Raw genomic sequence first — 20295 nt, forward strand, 5'->3', positions numbered from 1 at the left:
GTAAGAAATACAATTTCTCTACATCCTCACCAGCATTTGGTATTGTCACTATCTTTTATATTGGTTTTTCTAGTAGTGGTGTAGAGATATCTTATTATGGTCTTAATTTGTATTTTTCTTATGACTAATGATGTTGAACATGTTTTTGTGGGCTTATTTGCCATCTACATATTCCTTTTTTTTTTTTTTTTTTTTTTTTGGGCAGGGTCTCACTCTGTATTCCAGACTCAAGTGCAATGGTATGATCATGGCTAACTGCAGCCTCGACCTCCTGGGCTCAAGTGATCCTCTGCCTCAGCTTTCCAAGTAGCTGGGACCACAGGCATGCACCACAATGCCTGGCTAATTTTTAAATTTTTTGTAGAGACATTGTCTCTACAAAATTCTTTGTCTCCATGTTACCTAGGCTGGTCTTGAACTCCTGGGTTCAAGCTATGTATCCTGTTTATTAAACTATCTCTTCATGATTTTCACCCATTTTCTAATTGGGTTGTTTGGTTATTTTAATGTTGACTTTTGAAAACTTTTTTATTATAGACATAAACTCTTTGTCAGGTATTTGGTTTACAAATACATTCTCCCATTCTACAACTTCTCTTTTCATCAGGGTCTTTGGTAGAGTTAAAGATTTTTTTAATTTTGATGAAGTTCAATTTATTGATATTTTCTTTTATGGTATCATGCTGAAGAACCCTACACTGAACCCTAAGTCCCAAAGATTTCCTCCTGTGTTATAAAATTATTAACATTTTAACTTTTACCTTTAAACCTGGGATGCATTTTGAGTTAATTTTTTATATGATGTGAGGTTTAGGTCAACTTATTTTGTTTTCATTTTTCCTATGGATATCAAGTTGCTCTAGCACATTCATTGAAAATGCTATCCTTCCTCCATTGAATTGCTTTTATACCTTTGTCAAAAATCAACCATACTTACATGCAAGAATTTCTTGGTTCTCTATTCTCTTCCATCAGCATATGTCTGTCCCTCTGCCAGCAACACACAGTCTCGATTACTGTAGCTATATGTCAAGCCTTGAAATTAGGTAGGCTGATTTCTCCCACAACTTTTCTTTATAAGAATTATTATTATTAGTAGTAGTATTAGAGACATGGCCTCACTCTGTTGCCCAGGCTGGAGTGTGGTGGTGTGATTATGGTGTGATTATGCAGCCTCTACCTCTCAGGCTCAAGTGATCCTCCTGCCTCAGTCACCTGAGTAGCTGGGATTACAGGCACACACCACCACATCTGGCTAATTTTTTTGTATTTTTTTGTAGAGATGGGGTTTTGCCATATTGCCCAGGCTGCTCTTAAGCTCCTGGGTTCAAGCAGTCTTCCTGCCTTGGCTTCCCAAAGTTCTGGGATTACAGGCATGAGCCATCATGCCCAGCTTATCAGAAATATTTAAACTATTCTAGTTCCTTTGCTTTTCCATGTGAATTTTAGAATAATCTTGTCTATATTTACAACAAATCTAAGATTTTGATAGGAATAATGTTCAACTGTATGCCAGCTTGGAAGAATGCACACCTTTAGGTATGTTGAGTTTTCCAATTCAAACATTCAGAATATCCTTCTATTTATTTTGATCTTTGATTTTTTTCATGAGTGTTGTGTAGTTTCCAGTATGCACGTCCTGTGTGTGTATTGGTAGATTTATACCTAAGTATTTCATTTTTTAACAGCAATTATAATGGTTTTATATATATAATTTATTTATTTATTTGAGAAGGAGTCTCTCTCTGACGCCCAGGCTGGAGTGCAGTGGCGGAATCTCGGCTCACTGCAAGCTCCGCTTCTGGGTTCATGCCATTCTTCTGCTTCAGCCACCCGAGTAGCTGGGACTACAGGCACCTGCCACCACGCCAGGCTAATTTTTTTTTTTCATTTTTCAATAGAGACAGAGTTTCATTGTGTTAGCCAGGATGGTCTCAATCTCCTGCCCTGGTGATCCACCCACCTCGGCCTCCCAAAATGCTGGGATTACAGGCGTGAGCCACCGGTGGCACAAGGCCTGGTTTTATATTTTTAATTTTAATGTCCAGGTGTCCTTACTAGTATGTAGAAATGTAATTGGTTTTTGTATGTTGATCTTGTATTCTGTGACCTTGCTAAACTTACTTATTAGTTCTAGGAGTATTTTAATTTGGGGGGATTTTCTGTGTAGACACTCATGCCATCTGCAAATAGGAACAGTTGTTTCTGTCTTTCCAATCTGTGTGCATTTTATTTCCTTTTCTTGCCTTACTGCATTGGCCAGAATTTCCAATAGTATGTTGAATACCAGTGACTAGTGAATTATTATTTTGGATATCAGTGATGGAAATTCTTGCCCTTTTCCTGATCTTAAGGGGAAACCATTCATTCTTTTGGCATTAAGTATGTTAGCTATAGGATTTTTTGTTGATTTTTAAAAATTAAGTTTAGGAAATTTCTCCCCCTATTTCTAGTTTTTTGAAAGTTTTTATCATAAATGACTGCTGATTTTGTTTAAATGTTTTTCCTGTATCTATTAATAAGATTGTATAATTTTTCTTCTTTAGCTTGTTGATATGGTGGGTTGCATTCGTTGATTTTTTTAATATTTAACCACCCTGCATCCATGGAATAAACTCCACTTGGACATGGCATATAATTCCTTTTATATATCCCTGAATTCTGCTTGCTAATATTTTATTAAGAATTTTCACATCTATACTCATGAAAGGGGCTTCCTTCTTTCCTTCCTTCCTTCCTTCCTTCCTTCCTTCCTTCCTTCCTTCCTTCCTTCCTTCCTTCCTTCCTTCCTTCCTTCCCTTTCTTTTCTTTCTCTCTCTTTCTTTCTTCTCTCTCTTCCTTTCTCTTTCCCTCCCTCCCTCCCTCCCTCCCTCCCTCCCTCCCTCCCTCCCTCCCTCCCTCCCTCCCTCCCTCCTTTCTTTCTTTCTTTCTTTCTTTCTTTCTTTCTTTCTTCTTTCTTTCTTTCTTTCTTTCTTTCTTTCTTTCTTTCTTTCTTTCTTTTTCTTTCTTTCTCTGATTTTTATATTAAACTAACATCAGCTTTATAAAGTGAACTTGGAGGTGCTCCCAATTTAATCTTCTGCAAGAGAATGTGTGGAATTGCTGCTAGTTCTTCTTTAAATATTTGGTAGAATTCTTCAATTAAACCATATGGGCTTGAAGCTTTTGAAAAGGTTTTTAAATCCTAATTTAATTTATTTAATGGCAATAGATTATTCTAGTGATCTATTTCCTATTGCATGAGTAATGGTAATGTGTGTTTTTTGAAAAATTGATTCATATCATCTGGTTGTCAGATTTACGTACGTAGATTTGTTTATAGAATTCTCTTATTATCTTTTTGATGTCTGCAGGGTTTAAGGTGATATTCTCTTTTATTCCCAGTATTTATTATCTTTTTCTTTCTCTTTTTTTGGCCAGTCTTGCTAGAGGTTCGTTAATTTTATTGGTCTTTTCAAAGAACCACTTTATGTTTCACTAACTTTCTTTATTGTTCTGTTTGCAGTTTCATTGGTTTCTGCTTTTATCTTTGTTACCTCCTTCCTTTTGTTTGCTTCGGATTTACAAGCATGCCTCTGAGATATTGTGGGTTTGGTCCCAGACCACCACAATAAAAGTGAATACCACAATGAAGCAAATCACAAAAATTGTTTGGTTTTCTAATGCATATACTAGCTATGTTTACACATAATGTAGTCTCTTAAGTGTGCAATAGTATTATGTCTGAAAAATGTACATACCTTTATTTAAAATATTTTATTGCTAAAAAATACTAACAATCATCTGAGCCTTCAGTAAGTTGTATCTTTTTGCTTGTGGACAGTCTTGCTTCAATATTTATGTCTGCTAACTGATCAGGGTGGTGGTTGCTGAAAGTTGGGGTGTCTGTGGCAATTTTTTTCTGTCCTAATACATAATAATAATTTATTTATCTTTAATGAAGTATGATATTATAGATATTTATGGGGTATATGTGATTTTTTTTACATGCATAGAATGTGTAATGATCAAGTCAGGGTACTTAAGGTGTCACCTCAATTACTTAATATTTCTATGTGTTGGTAACATTTCAAATCCTCTCTTCTAGCTATTTTTAACCATACAGCATACATTGTGTTAACTACAGTCAAGCTGCTTTTCTAACGAACATTAAAACTTATTCCATCTATCTAACTAATGTTTGTACCCATTAACCAACCTCTCTTCATCCCCCTCTTCAGCCATACACCCTTCCCAGCCTCTGATATTTATCATTCCACTCTCTACCTCAATGAGATTAACATTTTTAGCTCCTACATATGAATGAGAATGTGTACTCTTTGTCTTTCTGGGCCTGGTTTATTTCACTTAACATAGTGAACTCTAGTTACATCTGTGTTGCCATAAATGACATGATTTTATTCCATTTTATGGCCAAATAGCATTGCACTGTGTATATATATCACATTTTCTTTATCCATTTGTCCATTGATGGATACTTAGGTTTATTCCATATATTTGCTATTATAAATAGTGCTGCAATAAACATGGAGTACAGGTGTCCCTGTGATATTCTGATTTCTTTCCTGTGAATAAATACCCAGTAGCAGCATTGTTGAGTCATATGGTAGTTCTATTTTTAGTTTTTTGAGAAATCTCCATATTGTTTGTTACAGTGGTTGTACTAACATTCCCACTAAAAGTATATAATAGTTCTCATTTCTCCACATCTTCACCAGCATCTGGGGTTTTCATCTTTTTTATAATAACCATTCTAACTGGGGTAAGAGGATATCTCATTGTGGCTTTGATTTGCATTTCTGATGATTAGAGATATTGGGCATATTTTCGTATATCTGTTGACCATTTCTATGTCTCCTTTTGAAAAAAATCTATTCATGTTCTTTGTCTACTTTTTAATGGGATCATTATTATTTTTTTCTTATTGAGTTGTTTGGGTTCCTTGCATATTCCGGATATTAGTCCTTTTTCTTTTTTTTATTTTTTAAATGGAGTTTCACTCCTGTTGCCCAGGCTGGAGTGCAATGGCATGATCTTAGCTCACTGCAACCTCCGCCTCCCAAATTCAAGCAATTCTCCTGCCTCAGCCGCCCAAGTAGCTGGGATTACAGGAGCCCGCCACCATGCCCGACCAAATTTTTGTATTTTTAATAGAGATGGGGTTTCACCATGTTGGTCAGTCTGGTCTTGATATTAGTCCTTTATTGAATGAATAGTTTATAAATATTATCTCCTATTCAACAGGCTGCCTCTTCCCTCTGTTGCTTCCTTTGCTGTGCAGAGGTTTTTAGTCTGATGTAGTCCCATTTATCCGTTTTCATTTTAGTTGCCTGTGCTTTTGAGGTCTTAGCTAAAAATCTTTGCCTAGGCCAATGTCCTGAAGCATTTCCCCTATATTTTCTTCTAGTAGTTTTATAGTTTTGAGTCTTAAATTTAAGTCTTTAATTTATTTTGAGTTGATTTATGCATATGGTGAGAGACGGGGTCCAGTTTTATTCTTCTGCACATGGCTATTCGATTTTCCCAGCACTATTTATTGAAGAAGATGGTCTTTCCCCAGTGTATATTCTTGGTGCCTTTGTAAAAAATCAATTGACTGTAAATATGTGGATTTATGTCTGGGTTCTTCATTCTGTTCCATTCATCTGTGCATCTATTTTTATATCAATACCTTGACGTTTTGGTTACCATAGCCTTGTAACATATTTTGAAGTCAGGTAATGTGATGCTTCCAGCTTTATTCTCTTTGCTCAGGATTGTTTTGATTGTTGGGCTTTTTTAAAAAACAAACAAACAAACAAACAAACAAAAAACACCATACAAATTTTAGATGAATTTTTTCTCTTTCTGTAAAAAATGACATAGGTATTTTGATGTGTATTGCATTAAATGTGTAGATTGCTTTAAATAAGGTCATTTTAACAATATTAATTCTGATCCATGAGCATGGGATGTTTTTATCATTTGTTGTCCTCTTCAATTTCTTTCATCAGTGCTTTATAGTTTTTCTTGCAGAAGTTTTTCATCTTCTTGGTTAAATTTATTCCTAGGTATTTTGGGTTTTCTTTCTTTTTTTTTTGTTTCTTTTAGCTATTGTAAGTGGGATTGCCTTCTTAATTTCTTTCTCAGTTAGTTCACTATTGGTGTATAGAAATGCTACTGATTTTTTATTGTTGTTGGTTTTGTATCCTGAAGCTTTACTGAATATTGAATTTATTCATCACATGTCAGGGTTTTTTGGTGGAGTCTTTAGGTTTTTCTAGATATAAGATCATATCATCTGCAAAATGGGGCATTTTGACTTGCTTTTTCCCAATTTGCATGCTTTTTATTCCTTTCTCTTGACTGGTTACTCTGGCTAGGACTTCCGGTACTATATCGAATAGGAGTGGTGAAAGTGGACATGCTTGTCTTGTTTCAGTTCTTAGATGAAAGGCTTTCAGGTTTTTCCCATTTAGTGTGATGTTAGCTTTTGGTTTGTCACATATAACCTTTATTATGTTGAGGCATGTTCCTTCTGCTCCTAGTTAGTTGAGAATTTTTACCATTAAGAAATGTTGAACTTTATCAAATGCTACTTTGCATCTATTGAGATAATCACATGGTTTTTGTCCTTCATTCTGTCAATGTGATATATCACATTTATTAATTTGCATATGTTGAGCCATCCGTGCATACCTGGGACAAATTGCAGTTGATCATGATGTATTATTTTCTTGATATGCTGTTGGATTTGGTGGGGTAGTATTTTGTTGAGGATTTTTTTTCTGTATGTTTATTGGAGATACTGGCCTGTAATTTTCTTTTTTTGTTGTGTCCTTGCTTGGTTTTGGTATTAGGGTAAGGCTGACCTCATAAAATGGGTTAGGGAGAATTCTCTCATCCTCAGTTTTTGATAGTTTGGGAATTAGTGTTAGTTCCTTTGGAACTTTGGTAAAATCTGGCAGGTTCTGGACTTTTTTTCTTGTTGAGAGACTTTATTACTGATTCAATTTTATTACTCATTATTGGTCTGTTTATATTTTCCATTTCTTTCTGATTCAATCTAAGTAGGTTATACGTATTTAGGAACTTACCTATTTTCTCAAAGTTTTCCAGTTTCTCACTATATAGTTGTTCATAATAGTATCTGATGATCTTTTGTATTTCTGCAGTATCAGTTATAATGTCTCCTTTTTAATTTCTAATTTTGCTTATTTGCATTTTCTCTCTTTACTTGATCAGTCTAGGTAGTGTTTTATCAGTTTTATTTATCGTTTCAAAAAACCAACTTTTGATTTAGTTGATTTTTTGTAATTTGTTTTTTACTCTCAATTCAGTTTAGTTCTGCCCTGCTCTTTATTATTTATTTTCTTCTACTAGTTGGTTTGGCTTGTTCTTGCTTTTTAATTCCTTGAGATGTGTCATTAGATTGTGTATTTGAAGTCTTTCTACTTTTTTAATGTGGATGTTTATTGCTACGAACTTCCCTCTTAGCACTGCTTTTGTTGTATCACATAGGTTTTGGTATGTTGTGTTTCCATTATTTTTTTTCAAGAAGTGTTTCCATTTCCTCCTTAATTTCTTCCTTGACCCAGTGGTCATTCAAGAGTATTCTGTTTAATGTATTTATACAGTTTCCAAAGTTCCTCTTGTTATTGATTTCTACTTTTATTCCATTGTAGTCTAAGAAGATGCTTGATACGATTTTGATTTTTACAAATTTAATGAGATTTATTTTGTGTCCTAATATATTGTTTATCCTGGAGAATGTTCTTTATGCTGATGAGAAGAATGTGTATTCTGTAACTGTTAGATGAAATTATCTGTAAACGTCTATTATGTCCATTTGATCTAAAGTTTGGATTAAATCCAATATATCTTAGCTAATTTTCTGTAGAGATGATCAGTTTAATGCTGAGAGTAGGATGTTGAAGTCCTTAACCATTATTGTATTGGAGTCTATATCTTCCTTTAGATCTAACAATATTTGCTTTGTGTATCTAGTTGCTCTGTGGTTGGGTTAATATATATTTAAAATTGTTAATTACTTTTGCTGAATTGACCCTTTTATCATTATATAATGATCTGCTATGTCTCTTCCTACTGTTTTTTGACTTAAAGTTTGTTTTATGTAAGTATTACTACTCCTCCACTTTTTTGGTTTTCATTTGTTTCTTAAGCCATTTAGCCACCTCTATCTTTTAAATGGGAACATTATACTCAAGGTTATTATTGATATGTGTGCACTTATTCCTGTCACTTTATTTATTGATTTCTGGGGTTTTTGCATATTCTTTGTTTTTTTCTTTCTCCCATTGTATATTGTGGCTTTGTGGTTTTCTATAGTATACTATTTGAGTCGTTTGTCTTCCTTATTTGTGTGTTTGCTCTACTGATGGGTTTAATACTTTTGTGTCTTTTCATGATGGTGGATATCATCCTTTCACTTCCAGGTATAGGACTCCCTTAAGCATTTCTTGTAGGGCTGGTCTAGTGGTGATGAGTTTTTCCAGCTTTTGATTGTCTAGGAAAGACTTTAGTTTTCCTTCATCCATGAAGAATAACTTTTCTGGGCATAGTATCCTTGACTGATTTTTTTTTTCTTTCAGCACTTTGAATATAATATCCCACTCTCTCCTGGACTGTAAGACTTCTTGCTAAGAAATCTGCTGTTAGGCTGGGCACAGTGGCTCACGCCTGTAATCCCAGCACTTTGGGAGGCCAAGGTGTGCAGAGCACCTGAGGTCAGGAGTTTGAGATCAGCCCGGCCAACATGGTCAATCCCCATCTCCAATAAAAATACAAAAATTAGCCAGGCGTGGTGGCATGCACCTGTAGTCCCAGCTACTCGGGAGGCTGAGGCAGGAGAACTGCTTGAAGCTGGGAGGTGGAGGTTGCAGTGAGCCGAGATTGTGCCATTGTACTCCAGCCTGGAGGACAAGAGTGAAACTTCATTTCAAAAAAATAATAATAAAAAAATTTTGTTTAAAATAAATCTTCTGTCATTCTGATAAGAGCTGCCTTATAATTGACTAGATGCTTCTCTCTTACTGTTTTTAGAATTTTTTTTAGCCTTTGACTTTTGACAGTTTGACAATAATGTGCTGTGGAGAAGACCTTATTGAATGTAACTAGTTGGGAACATATGAACTTCCTGTATCTGGATATCGATATCTCTTGCTAGACTTTAGAAGTTTTCAGCTATTATTTTGTTAAATAGATGTTCTATCCCTTTCATTTTATCTTGCCTTCTGGGACACTAAAAATTCAAATATGTGATTGCTTTATGGTGTCCCATATGGCACATAGGCTTTGCTCATTCTTTTTCTTTTTCTTTTTTTTATTTTTGTCTGACTGGGTTATTTCAAAGGCCTTATCTTCAGCTTTTCAAATTCTTTCTTCTGGTTGATCTAGTCCATTGTTGTAGACTTTAAACATATTTTTTATTTCATTTATTGAATTCTTCAGTTCTAGTATTTCTGTTTGGTTCTAGTATTTCTGTTTGGTCCCTTTGGTAAATTTCTCATTCACTTCCTGAATTTTTTTTCTGATTTCTTCATATTGTTTATCTGTATTCTCTTATATCCCACTGAATTCTTTCATGTCAATGTTTTGAATTTTTTTCTAGGATTTTATGAAATTTCATAAATTTCATTGGAATCTGTTGCTGGAGAATTATTGTGTTTCTTTGCAGGTGTCATATTTTCTTGCTTTTTCATGTTTCTTGTTTCCTTACATTGGTATCTGAGCATCTGATGTGACAACCTATTCTTCCTATTTTGGATTTGCCTTCCTAGGGGAGGATTTTTCCTGAAGATATAACCATGGTGTTGGTTGGGGAGGGCACCTTGGCTTTGATTTTGGGTGTGTGAACTAGTATAGTCCCTGTATAATTTCTTCAGCTGTAAACAGCAGCCGTGGTGTCTGTGGTTCCATCAGTGGCTTAGGGTGTAGCTGTTAATGGAGGCTATGGTAAAGTTTTATTGGAGACAGGCATTCCAGGTAAGCCAGTTCTTGGGCCCCAGTAGTGGCAGTGGTGGACCAATCATGCCTGTCCTTGGACCTCAGGGTGGTGTATGCTGGCATCAATGTTAGTGGGGCCAAGCAACCTTATTCTTGGGCCTCTAGGTTGTTTGAGTGCCAGGGATGGCAGTGGTGGGCCAAGCATGTGGGTTGGTTCTCAGGTCCCTAGGCAGTGGGCATGGGCGATATCACTAGCAGTGGTGGGATGACCCTTTGGCACTCAAATGATCTGTGCTGGTGTTGGTGTTAACTACAACTGGCTAGGTAGGCCATTCCCCAGTCCTGCAAGTAGTGCATGCATGTGGGTGCCGGCTATGGTGGTAATGACAGGTTGGTTGGGCGTGACATCAGGATCCTAGAAGGAGTGCTCAGATACCAGTAGCAGTGGCTGGGGCTGGGTGATCCCCAGACCCCTGAACAGCATGCTTGGATACTAGCAGGGTTGGAGCCAGACTGGGTGTGCCTGCCCAGGGACAGGCACAGGGCAGGATGTAGTGTGTTGAGGCCCAGGGCAGGATGTAGTGTGTTGGAGATTGGGTGTTCAAAATGACATTGTGCTATAGTTGCTTAGGACCAGTGTGAGCCCCCAGTCTGGAGCAGTGCCATTGTATTGTCTCTGCAACTCCCTATTTTATTCTCAGTGCCCAAGGGAGTTGAGAGGCACTGCTTTATGTAGCATTCTAAATCCTTTGTTGTTATTTCAACAATATTCACAGTATCTTCACTGCATGTACTGAATGTGCACTTCAGTACATTCTGTGTCAAGAAACCACTTTCTTTGCTCATTCATGAGAAACAGTCCCTCATCTGTTCAAGACTTTCGGTGAGACTGCAGCAAATCAGTCACATATTTAGGTTCCACTTCTAATTCTATATATCTTGCTATTTCTACCACATAGCGAGTGTGGAACCTAGGGTGAACTCCCTCTCCAAGTAATGCCATGACATGGTCTCTGCAACTTTCTATTGTATTCTCAGGGTAGATGAGGGTCAAGAAACTCTTCCATGGCTAGGATTTCAGGGCTCTGTGGTGGAAATGTGCACCACTGGGGATCTCCCACTTACTCTTTCCCCTGTTGGGAAGGCTCTCTGGACTCCCAACTGATCCTGGCTGAGCAGGCCGCCTCACTTTCCCCTCCCTCCTCACTTTAGGTGTTTCCTGCCACTTCTCTGTTGAATTCCAGTGTTCTGTCTTAGAAGATCTATTACAAGTGTGATTATCTACTTGCTATTTCTGTGCTGTTTTGTGGAGGAGGCAAGTACCAGATGCCTCTAGTCAGCCATTTTTAAGCCTCTCTGCAATTTCTTAAAATAAGACAATGAGGTTTGCCTCATCAATTGACTCTTCACAAAAGATTTCTCTGTAGCATGTGATGCTGTATGATAGCATTTTAATCACAGTAGAACTTCTTTTGAAATTAGAGTCAATCTTCTCAAACCCTGCCACTGCTTTATCAACTAAGTTTATGTAATATTCTAAATCCTTTATTGTCGTTTCAACAATGTTTACAGCATCTTCACCAGGAGTAGATTCCATATCAAGAAACCACTTTTTTTGCCCATCCATAAGAAGCAACTCCTCATCCGTTCAAGTTTTTTGATGAGATTGCAACAATGCAGCCGCATATTCAGGCTTCTAATTCTAGTTCTCTTGCTATTTCCACAACATTAGCAATTATTTCTTACACTGAAGTCTTTAACATCTCAAAATAATCCTTAAGGATTATTTCATCTTATAACATCTTATAACATCTCAAAATAATCCTCCTGTTAAGGCTGCTATTTTGACCTCCTCCCATGAGTCATGAGCATCCTTAATGGCATTTAGAATGATGAATGCTTTCCAGAAGGTTTTCAATGTATTTTGCCCAGCACTATCTATGGCAACTATAGTCTTACAGAATTTATTTCTCAAGCAATAAGACTAAAAAGTTGAAATTACTCCTTGGTCTATGGGTTGCAGAATGAATGCTGTGTTAGCAGGCATGAAAACAGCATTAACCTCCTTGTACATCCTTGCTCTAAATTAGGCTATGGCTTAGGGAAATGTTGTGGTTGGTTTGATTTTCTGTCTAGACCACTAAAACTTTCTCCATATTAGCAATGAGGCTTTTTACACTTTCTTATTATTTGTGTGTTCACTGGCATAGAACTTTTAATTGCCTTCAAAAACTTTTCCTTTGCATTCTCAACTTGGCCAACTAATTGGTACAAGAGTCTAGCTTTTGGCCTATCTTGGCTTTCTACCTGCCTTCTTCTCTAAGCTTAATTTTTCCTAGCTTTTGATTTAATGTGAGAGACATGCAGCTATTCCTGTCACTTGAATACTTAGAGGCCAACGTAGGGTTATTAGTTGACCTAATTTCAATATAATTGTGTCTCAAAAAATAAGGAGGCCTGAGGAGAGAGAGAGAGAGACAGCAAATAGCTGGTCAGTGGAGCTGTGAGGACACATGCTGTCTTATGTGGGTGCTGTTTGCAGTATCCCAAAAGCAATTACAATAGTAATATCAAAGATCACTAATCATCATAACAGATACAAAAATAATTTAAAAGTTTAAAATATTGTGAGAACTACTAAAATGTGACACATAGACATAATTTTTCCACCTGCTGTTGGAAAAATGGTACCAGTAGACTCGCTCGACTTAGAGCTGCTATCGACCTTCAATTTGTAAAGAGCACAGTGTCTGTGACTCACAAGAAAGCAAAACACAATAATATGAGGTATGCCTGATTTTTGCTGTTCTTTTTCTATTTTCTTGAAGTGAGAGCTTAGATTATTAAGTCAAGACTTTCACCTCTGGGTGTTGAGCTGTAAGGTTTTTCCTCAGCACTGCTTTAGCTGCATACCACAAATTTTAATATGTTGTATCTTCATTTTTGTTTAGTTCACTATATTTCTCAAATTTTCTTGAGACTAGCATGAGCTATTTATATTTGGTTTCCATGTGTTTGGAGATTTTCATGTTATCCTTTTGTTACTGATTTCTAGCTTGAAACCCATGTGGTCAAAAAAACATACTCTGTATCATTTTAATTCTTTTAAAGTTGTTGAGGTTTATTTTATCATTCAGTATATGGCTTCCTTATATGAATGTATACATGTATACATATAATATATGTATACATATAATATATACAAATATGTATACATATTTATCTCTTCCGTGTATTCTTCTCCTTCTTTTTTTTTTTTTTTTTTGAGAGAATCTTACTCTGTCACCAAGGCTGCAGTGCAGTGACACAATCTCACCTCACTACAACCTCTGCCTCTCAGGTCCAAGCAATTCTCCTGCCTTGACCTCCCAAGTAGCTGGGATTACAGGCATGCACCACCACACCTGGCTAATTTTTGTATTTTTAGTAGAGATGGGGTTTTGCCATGTTGGCCAGGCTGGTCTTGAACTCATTATCTCAGGTGATCCACCTGCCTCGTCCTCCCAAAGAGCTGAGATTACAGGAGTGAGCCACTGTACCTGGCCTGTGTATTCTTCTGCTGTTGGTTGGAGTGTTCTATAAATGTCAGTTCATTCCTGTTATTTGATGATGTTGCTAGGTTCTTCTATATCCTTGCTGATTTTCTGGCTAGTTGTTCTATCAATTGTTTAAAGAGGTTATTGATGTCTCCAACTATAATTGCAGTTATATCTATTTCTCCTTTCAGTTCTAACAGTTTTTGCTTTATGTATTTTGAAGGTCTGGTTTGCTGTGTGGAGAATGATTTAGAGTGGCAGGTGTGGATATAATAATAGCAGATAGAAAGTGACTGACAAGGTTGAAATGAAAATGTTGGTGGCCTGGATGATGGGAGTCAGCTGTCTCTCTACATTCCAGGTCCCCCAGTTGAGATGTTGCGCCTCACTTTTGATATTCTCCCACTTTGTACCTTCTTCTTTGGTGTTTGTTCTGAAGAGTTTTTGTCACCCCCACCAACACACACACACACACACACACACACACACACATCTGTCCTTTTTTCATTTTGAGGTGTGGACCATTATTAGCTCTCTATAAATGTCCACAAAATGTCAAAATATTAGCTTCTATGATTTACCTCTCCTAGGGGTATTTGCATTAAAATGCAAATAAATTAATATTATTTAATAATATTATAGAAGGACTTTTTTCAATAAGCAAAAAAAGTGTTTTTAGGCAATATGAAAGGCCAATGCAGAAGATTATTTTGATATAATATAGAGAACTAAATGTTCTACCATTTCTAAGGGAGTCTCAGTTGAGAGAAATGCCTGTGAGGTTACTTTTCGCAAGCTGGTGGTGGTGGGGTGGGAAGACCTCTTCTATTCCCCGTTTCCTCTTTTTGTTCTCTTCTCTTCTACTTCTGATTCTTTTTACTTCTTCTTTGCACATCTCCATCCTTTCTGTTACTCTCTGCCCTGGGGGCAATGGAAAAAATCGCCAGATGTCTGCCTTGAAGTTGTTTCATGAAGGAGGATCATGGTACTCCACAGAACCTTATATAATGCCACACCCATTCTGTTATGAATTTTTATTTTTCTGCTTAACATGGTTTCATGCCTTTCAAGCTTATCTCTGCATGGCTTCTCTCCTTGGTAGAGCCCAGATCAAATTCTCATTCACAGCCACTTTATAACCTCCATCCAACCTTTCTTAGTGTGAGCACCTGACTGGAGAAACTAAGCCGGCTTCTTCAGTTGGCCACACTACCATAGACCAAGAAGTTCTTGCAGTAGTGCAGGCTAGACATGTTGTCAGCTCTCATGAAGGTCTAGCAGCAGAGATGGAAAAAGGCAGAGAGATGAGAGATGGATTTAGGAGCTAAGATCATCAAGACTTGGTGATGTGCTTGTCATCGTTGAGGGTCCAGCTTAAATATCTCATATCCATGTAGTTTTTCCTCTTTGCATTTCTTACCAAACATGTTTCTCATTTGTGCTCTCATAGTTCATAGTGCATACTCCAATGCGTCACTTTCTGTTTATGTATCTAAATCTTCCACTGAGTCATGATCTGAAGGGAGAGATAATGTCTGATGTCTCTTAGTATTACTGACATCCAGCGCCCAACTTAGTGAAGGGAGAAAGGTGTGAAAAAAAGGAAGAAAAGTCTTCATTAAAATATACATATGAATCTTGAACTAGATGTTGACCCCAAAACAAACCTCACAAATGCCTGGCATTGTAAGCATACCAGAGACCCTTAGGTCCATCCTAGTTACTTGTTGTGTCCTTGACTGTGTGACATCCCTGTAAGTCAGTATCTCAAATGACAGGGGACAGCTGCCTTATAATTGGGTAACTGTTTCCCAGTTGACCAGGGAAACATAAAAATGAACACCCCTACCGACTACCATTCCTCAGGCAGAAATTGAGGAGGACAAAGCCCCTTGGGTCCTTTTATGCCATAAACTTGAAACTTTGGCAAGATCTCTGTGTAAAGAGAGCTGCCTTTAAGAGTCGTGTGAGTTGGCACTGAGCCTGTTTTCCTTCTCTCAGGTCCCTAAAGAGCATAATTTGAAAACACAGAATGAAGGAAAGAAACCAATACAACCCCATGTGATCATGTGGCACACTCAGTCTGTTGTGAGAGAGGTACTTTGCAAGTTGTGGGCATACTCTCTCTCTCTTTTTTAATTTTTTTTTTATTTTGAGACAGAGTCTTGCTCTGTGACCCAGGCTGGAGTACAGTGGCGCAATCTCGGCTCACTGCAAGCTCCGCCTCCCGGGTTCACGCCATTCTCCTGCCTCAGCCTCCCGAGTAGCTGGGACTACAGGTGCCCGACACTATGCCCGGCTAATTTTTGTATTTTTAGTAGAGATGGGGTTTCACCATGTTAGCCAGGATGGTCTCGATCCCCTGATCTCGTGATCCGCCCGCCTCGGCCTCCCAAAGTGCTGGGATTACAGGTGTGAGCCACTGCGCCCGGTGTTGTGGGCATGTTCTCTAGTGTCAGAAGGATGGTACATTCAGAGGAAAAGAAGCTTACTATGAACTGGGACAGTCAGAGAGGTCCTGATGGATAAGATGAGATTCAAGAGGTACACGGTTTCATGGATAATGTAAAGACTCCATGAAATTAAATAATGAGGAATCCATAAGGTGTTTTGGTAAATATAATCAATAGTAAATATAATGAGCACCTACTATATGCAGGACACTGGCCTTATGCAGCAATAGGAAGAAATTTAAAACATGGAGGGAGGTGCTTACCCTCAGTGAGTTTTAGTCTTAGAGTATAACACCCTTGAGCCCTAAAAATGGTGAGTCCAGCTCCAAAACCCACAGCTTCATGCTGTCTAATCCATCACTGGATAAAATACCCAAATCCTGGCAGATCACTGACATCGTCAGAACATGTCAACACTCCAGGATGTTTTGAGGAGTGGACTCTGCTCCTCAGTCTCATCAGGACTGTGAGGAACACTTCATGAATACCTGTCATCTACTCAGGAAACAGCTGGAGATGAAGCATGGCTGTCATTGCATTTCTCTTACTGTGATCGTTCAGAATGCTCTGACAGAGCTACCAAGGAGGAGGAATGGCACAACATTATGACAAGATTAATTAGCATCTGCAAGACTGGACATGGCTCCCCAAGGGATTCTTCTCATGCTCTGCCATGGCTGCCTCTGGTACCCTCCCCCTGCCTTGAGATGTCACCTCTGATGTGTCTGGGTCCCCAGCTGGCTTACAAGCTCTTGTGACATCAGGGACACATTTTGTGGCATTGCATTTGCAAAACTGTAAGCTGGTATATGCACTAGAGATCTGTCTTTCATTTTCTTCATTTTGTATTTAATGCTGTCTTAACTTTACAAAATAGAGACCTGGAAATGTCAACAATTGAATATAGTATAAGAATTTTAAAAGTAGATTTTAAAATCACAAAGGCAAATTTAAGTTCAATATTATGGATAATGTAGTATTCTGTATTTAGTAGCAATGAGATCTTTTAGATCTTTCTTTATTTTGAAATACATTATCTTCTAAGGCGTGTAGGAAAGATAGCCTCTGTCTAAATCAGGGGCATGAAAATTACATCCTCTAGGAATTTGAAGAAACATTGCAGAGGGCATTTGACAGCCCGGAGTCTGTCGGAAAGATAAGGCTTTATATGCTTCAATAATATCCTAGAGCAAAATAACAGCTACTGTTGAGCACTGATTTATGTAACACCTCAGTGTACCGGGCACTGTTGTTTATGATACCCCAGTGAAATAGATATTATTACCATCTTCGTTCCCAAGATTATAAAGTTGAGAGCAAGAACAGTGGGGTAACTCGTCCAGTGTCAATTATCTAGTGCACGTTTAAGCTTGCATAAAGCCCAGATATATTTGACTCCCATCTGTAGTCATGGCCACTGTCCCTGTTGCTCTTGAATAAAAGATTGAGGGATCTGTCTTAACCTGTTCAGGCTGCATAACAAAATCTATAAACTGAGTGGGTGGCTTATGAACAACAGAGATTTCTTTCTCACGTTTCTGAAGGCTGGCAAGTCTAAGATCAAGATAGACTTGCTGTCTGGAGAGAGCCCACTTTACGGCATATAAATGGCATCTTCTTGCTGTGTCCTCCCATGGTGGAGGGGGCGAGGGTCTTTCTGGGGACCCTTTTTATTTTTTTATTTTTATTTATTAATTTTCTTTTCTTTTCTTTTTTTTTTTTTTTTTTGAGATGGAGTCTCGCTCTGTTGCCCAGGCTGGAGTGCAGTGGCCGGATCTCAGCTCACTGCAAGCTCTGCCTCCCGGGTTTACGCCATTCTCCTGCCTCAGCCTCCCGAGTAGCTGGGACTACAGGCGCCCGCCACCTCGCCCGGCTAGTTTTTTTTTTTTTGCATTTTTTAGTAGAGACGGGGTTTCACCATGTTAGCCAGTATGGTCTCGATCTCCTGACCTCGTGATCCGCCCGTCTCGGCCTCCCAAAGTGCTGGGATTACAGGCTTGAGCCACCGCGCCCGGCCTTATTTATTAATTTTCTTTTTTGAGTTGGAATCTCGCACTGTCGCCCTGGCAGGAGTGCAATGGCATGATCTTGGCTCACTGCAACCTCTGCCTCCCGGGTTCAAGCAATTCTGCCTCAGCCTTCCAAGTAGCTGGGATTACAGGCACACACCACCACATCTGGCTAATTTTTTTACTTTTAGTAGAGACAGTGTTGCACTATTTTGGCCATGCTGGTCTCGAACTCCTGACCTCGTGATCCGCCTGCCTTGGCCTTCCAAAGTGCTGGAATTACAGGCATGAGCCACCGCACCTGGCCTGGGGTCTCTTTTATAAGGACACTCATCCCATTAGTGCCATTAGCTCTGCCCTCATGATCTGGTTGCCTCTAAAAGGCCCTGCCTCCTAATACCATCACGTTGGTGATTCGGTTTTCAACATATGAGTTTTGTGGAGCACAAATATTCAGAACATAGCAGGATCCAATGATTAATTCATTCTGTGAATTGTTACTTGTAGTCCTACAAATATGACACAGTGTTACCTTAGAACATTAATTAAATGTGAACTGCTCTTCCAGGCCAACAATGGTACAAAATCTACAACAATTTTTATTTCCAAATATTTCACCTGATACACTGAAACTTTTCCAAAGCATGAAAACATATTTTTTAATGTTCTTCAAATTAAGTTGATTTCATCTTTCTCCAGTCACCTACTCAGAAATGAAATATTCATGCTTGTTGGGGAGTACAGCCTCAGCTTTCAACTCATGAGATCCAAAGAGACAGTGGAACCATGTTGCTCTCTTTTTCTTTTTTTTGTAGTGAGTCAGACACCAGCCTGTGTGTTAGAGGAGGAAGTTCTCCCCTCTGCCTATGAGCTCGTTTTACATCACCCAGGAGATTCTTTCAGACTCTAATCATATTGGCCAAGGTTCTTCCATCATTAGCATGACTATTGACAGGAGAAAGTATCAATAGAACAGGACATGTTCAGATTTAGAAGGTAGAGCAGAGTGAAACAAAGTGAGTGTAATAATTTCTACAATAATCAGGATTGCAGGCTTTGAAATGGATTGGGAATATCTCTGGAGACAGTGAATTAATAACTATGTCTTCATGGTAATACATAAAAATTGTGGAAATGAATATGCTGCATGAAGTTTTTTTTTTTTTTTTTTTTTTTTTTTTTTTTTTTTTTTTTCTCCCAGTGGACACACACGTTGAATGATTCATTCACTGCTGGAGCAGAATATTTTACCCTGGATCAATTGTGTGCCTTCCTGATGATACTTTAATAGAACAAGTGGGCACAGTGACAGATGATGATGGGAGGCTCAGACACAAAGTAGAACTACTGTTGCCTGGAGCCAAACAAAAATTATACCACTTAAAAACTCAGAATCCAAGAACTAATATGTTGCCCACAAAAGAACAAAAGGCAGAAAGTTTATGCTAAAATGAAGTAGGTTATAAACGTCAGTAACTCATAAAATGGGTATGTCCCACTGGGGCCAAAAGTGTTAATATAAAAAGGAAGCAGATTGAGGTCAGGTAGCCTCATGAAAATCTCAAATGCTGTGCCGTAAAGACAAACATGGTACTGAAGACTCATACCTGGACTTGGTCCAAGAGGCCTTTGAGAAAGTAGAGGCCTTTGTCTCTCCAGACCTGAGCCTCCTTATTTTGAAAGGGACTCTCTCCAATGTCCATGGAATTGAAAGAGAAGCTCTTCTTTATTGGAGAAGCTCCTTTCTACAAAACCACCTGCATGAAGGTAGACATTTGCAGGGAAAGTGGGACTGGCTTATATGATTAATTCTATCAAATGGCTTTAAAATTAATCCACAGAAACATAGAAAGAGGAAATGACACTGTGCAATAGCAGGTCTTCATGATGTTCTTTCCCCCATAATTTACTCTTAAGTGAAGGTAGAAACCAGGACACAGAATTTTTGTCACAGATGGAAAAAGCAAAAGGGATGCCAGTCATTTTGTTCTAATTCATATGCATTTAAACAAAAAAATCCTTCCCTCCTGGTTTCCATAGCTACTCCACCCCCTCAGTTTTCATTTGCAACTTGTCTGAGGGAGAGGTCAGGGACTAGTGGCACCGGTGCCTTCTCACCCCCACCACAGAAGAGGGTGTCAGAATCGCATGCCCTGCGTGATGCTAATTACCCCAGCGCCCCCGATGAGAGCAAAGCAAACCCAGTCAGAACTCTCTCAGCCTGAACAATCTTCCTTTCCCCTTTCAACTCTGAAGCTCTTATAAAAAACAGGTATTTCAAGGATGTCCTTTAAGCTAAATACAAACTAGAACATTGAAGTAAAATACAATTATCTGTCCTAAAGTAAAAAT

General features: G+C 38.2%; 1 long non-coding RNA gene across 1 annotated transcript; it reads right to left on the reverse strand.

The window, feature by feature from the left end:
• Positions 1–14500: 14500 nt before the first annotated feature.
• On the reverse strand, positions 14501–20057 carry LOC104654830. Its single transcript, XR_746899.2, has 2 exons — positions 19551–20057; positions 14501–14755 (listed from the first exon to the last, which is right to left on the reverse strand). It is a non-coding gene; the product is annotated as an uncharacterized LOC104654830 (long non-coding RNA).
• Positions 20058–20295: the final 238 nt, after the last annotated feature.

This window comes from Rhinopithecus roxellana, chromosome 10, assembly GCF_007565055.1.
Source record: "Rhinopithecus roxellana isolate Shanxi Qingling chromosome 10, ASM756505v1, whole genome shotgun sequence".
NCBI lineage: Eukaryota > Metazoa > Chordata > Mammalia > Primates > Cercopithecidae > Rhinopithecus > Rhinopithecus roxellana.